This window comes from Marmota marmota, unplaced genomic scaffold (genome assembly GCF_001458135.2).
Source record: "Marmota marmota marmota unplaced genomic scaffold, marMar, whole genome shotgun sequence".
Taxonomy (NCBI): domain Eukaryota; kingdom Metazoa; phylum Chordata; class Mammalia; order Rodentia; family Sciuridae; genus Marmota; species Marmota marmota.
In genome coordinates this window covers 6,532,611-6,536,355 of record NW_026000205.1, presented here as the reverse complement: position 1 = coordinate 6,536,355, position 3,745 = coordinate 6,532,611, and the positions used below count along the sequence as shown (strand labels likewise).

The window sequence follows — 3,745 nt, the reverse complement described above, 5'->3', positions numbered from 1 at the left end:
CGGGTCAGGCCCCGCCGCGCCCGCCCCCAATTGGCCGCCCCGGGGAACGTCAGTCATATGCAAATAGAGGCAGGGCGGGGCGGACTCCGGTTGGCCCAGGAGCCGTCCGGGGGCGGGCCCGCGGTAGGAGGGTGGCAGGAGGGCGCACTGCAGCAAAGGCAGTGAGCCAGGGGGCGGTTCGGGGTGCTGCGCTGCTGCGGAGGCCCTGGGTTGACTACGGTGCTGTGTGTCCAGCTCGCAATAGAAACGCTCACGCGCGGCTCTCCTGGGCGCGTCCGGCCACGCTGGGCAGACAAATCGCGTAGGGTGGGCGAGCCATCCCTGATGCCTCCTAACTTATACGCGCACACACTCCTCATAGACAGACTTCCATGCCACACCCCATTATCACAGCAGGGGCACCATATGCCCTCCGTCTTACACCCACACTGTCACACGCGAAGTCATACCCCGTACACCTGCTCATACTGATGTACTAACATACACTCAAGGTCCTTCATTCCCCATCAATCGTGCACACTCAATTCTCATACTCCCATACTCTTTAAATCACCCATTTTGTACATGCCCTGTCACAATACTTCACCAACACATCTTCATCACACTTCCACTAGCCCACATGAATCACAAACTAACATATCAGGTTCCACACTCAGTGTAATAGCATTTGCCTAATATGAGGCCATGGCCTCACTCCCCAGCCTGCAAAACAACACGTCAAACAGTCAGACCTCAGCACAGTCACTGCTTGTCCACTACACACACCCCACATTCCTCCCACACAACCACACACATTCTCATAAAGCCTCCCTAGCACTCACACCCCGACACCAACACACCACACTCTATAAACTTACCCTCACAGACACTATATTCATACTTAAGTACCAGGACGCATCAGTTGTACAGAGCCCTGTGGCCTTGCACCATCATCACTCAGCTACCAGGCCTGACTCATCTACCACTTGTGACACTACCTAGCAGTGTAAAGCAGGGGACAACTGGCTATCCCTCCTGCAACATCCTACCTCCAGGAAAGGGAGGAAAGGGCCAAGAGGAAGAAAGGAAGTTAACACTGGGGTTGTTGTGCTGGGAGCTTGTATTTTCCTGTTCACTGAATCCTCACAGCCTCCTGGGGAAATTGGCTTTATTATGCCTGTTTTTCTAGTGAGAAAATGAGAGTCAGGCTGAATAAAGTGTATATGATCATGCAGAATGGATGATACTAGTCCAGTGCTCAAACTCAAGTGTTCTGGCCTTTACTCAAAATAATCCTCAAGATGGACACAAGCAGAGAATTCCAAAGAGAGGCCCAGGAATATGATCAATCAATGATACAGAGAGACTAGTGAACTACAGAAATGTGAGCAGGTACACAGAGATACAGGGAAGGGTCTGGAAACCACCACCAGACAAAGATGCAGAGGCCCTGTATCACCCAAGAGGGATCCTGAGACCACACCCAGGAGAGGTAGGGGCCTGAATTCACACCTGGGCAGGTAAAGGTTGCACAGGCTCAGATGGACCAAGACTAGGCTCCTACACAGGCAGAACTTCCACAAGAGCAGGTAAACCCCTTTCCCAGCCTGCCCCACCTACATAAGGAGCTGAAGACATGGAAATGGGGCAAAAACTGGGTAACCTGATCAAGAGGCAAAAGAAAGGTCTGCAGCCTTCTGACCTCCAAAGATGGCAAGGCCAGACACTTGGCTTTGAGCCTGGAGGAGCTACCAGAGGGACTATTAGGTGACTGCCCCCTCCTCCCCATGCAGCCCCAGACTCAGACCCTCCATTACCTCACTGCCCCAGGGACTGCAATGTGAGGCAGAAATTGAGGCTGAAATCAATGTGGCCTGCTATCTCCCCACCACTGCCCCCTCCTCTTCCCACCGGTGAGTGAGTCACCTATTGGTAAGTTAACCCCTTCTCCACTACAGTGAAGCTCAGGGACAGAGCTCAGAGGAACCATGCTCCTCCACTTCTGTTGGAAGAGAAGAGCCAGGCATGGCACAGCAGGGAAAGAGGGCCCCACACATCTGGGAGGACTGCACATCTGTTAGAATACACAGTGCCCGTGGAAAAAGTATGAGAAGAGGCCCCTTTTGGGACAGGGTACAACCAAGTGGGGGCCCAGCCTGGCAGGGAGGGGCAGGAATCCGGGCGGGAAGGGCCCCCCTGCCCTGGGCGCAGGGCCAGCCCTATACTTAGCTTCTATTGTTCAGGGTGGAGGAACCCTGGGTGGGGGTGGATTAGGAGTGGAGGGGAGGGAGCAGGACCTATCCCCAGACAACTCCCTCTCTCCAGCCATCCTCAACCCTACTTGGGTCCTCCCTAGCTGGAAAAGACTGAGAAGGTTCCCCAAACCAGGGCCCCAGCCCAGTCTGAGAGGAGGTACACAGCCATCTGTGACTCAAAGCAGGTACTGGGCAGAACTGTGATGTGAACTACTCCTAATTCCACATAGGTTTGACCCCTAAACTAAACAGCTCCCACAGTACCACCCCACCCTGGCCTGGGGACAGGGAGCCCAGACAGAGACACCAACAGCCACCAAGGTTAGTGCACGCATGAGCCTGCCCAGACGCCTGGGGCGACCAGCCAGGGATGCTAACAGGCAGAGCGACTAGCAGACAAGCTCTGAACTTACGGGGCCCCATTTATTGACCCCGCAAGGCACTCCGCCCCCACCTGCGGCTCCCCACCCTGCTCTCTAGGCCCAGTCCCCGCCTGGGTGTCCCCAGCTCCCCTCACCCGCTCTCCACATACACACCCACCCACCCTGGGTGGCGTCGGCGACGGCCAGGGTTGCCTGGGGAACGAGCCCAGGATTGGGCTGGTGAGGCTCGGCAGGGATAGGGGCCTAAAAATAGCGCCACAGTGAGTCAGTGTGAGTGGGGCTGGGGTAGGCAGGAGAACCAGGAGCGAAAAAAGGCAAGAGAAAGGAGCAAGGGAAAATCCCCAGGGTCTAAGAAGGGCAGGATGTGGATGAAAAGCGGGATAGGGCCTTGTGGGTGGAAAGGTGCGGGGCAGAGAGGGGTGTACAGGCGCCAGGACTGTGAAGGCTGGTCGGCGCGAGCTAAGGGAGGCGCCAACGCCCGGGCGGAGGAGGGGGCGCCGCCCTGTGTTCCCCTCCCCTCCCAGCGCTCACGAGATTTTCCACTCGCTGCCTGGCCCCCAGCCAGACCCCGGCAGGCCCCACAAAGCCGCTTTGTGCTGGGAAGGCGGGCGGCCGCCCCACCGGCCTGACACCCACGCGGGCCGCTGCGGGGCGCGGGCCAGCTGGCACCCGAGAGGTCTGCAGGGCCCGGGGGTGGGGGCACCCAGCGCGAAGACGCAGTCGCGTAGGGGTTAACTGCGCAGGGGCGGAGGGAGTGGGCTTCGGCCAATCGGCGGTCGGCGGGTGCAGCGTCAGCCAATGGGAAGGACCAATGCCTCACGCTTGGGGCCTACCCCGTGAGGCGCGCGGGAACCTGCACCCCTAGGTGCAGACGGGGGTAGGGCGCGGTCCTCACACCGAGCCTGTCTGCATCTACGAAGCTCCAGGTGCACGGTTTCTGTCTACTTCGCGATCAGCAGGCTCAAAGGGGGGTAATCTCGCAGTCAGATGGTGGCACGACCTACATTTGAACCCGTTTGCCTGGCTTTTCTGCCTAAATGAGGGGACGGGGGTTGCCTGCTTGCAACCTGGTGGGGGGCAGGAACAAGGGACGGAGTGCGGGCGGAGGAGGCGACTCGGTGGGCGAGG

The 3,745-nt window shown here is 58.2% G+C and overlaps 1 protein-coding gene across 5 annotated transcripts in view; it reads right to left on the bottom strand.

Moving 5' to 3' along the window:
* Cic (capicua transcriptional repressor) overlaps nt 1-3,745 on the bottom strand; it is a 27,073-nt gene that overhangs the window by 11,924 nt on the left and 11,404 nt on the right. The gene's annotated exons all lie outside the window — the stretch shown is intronic.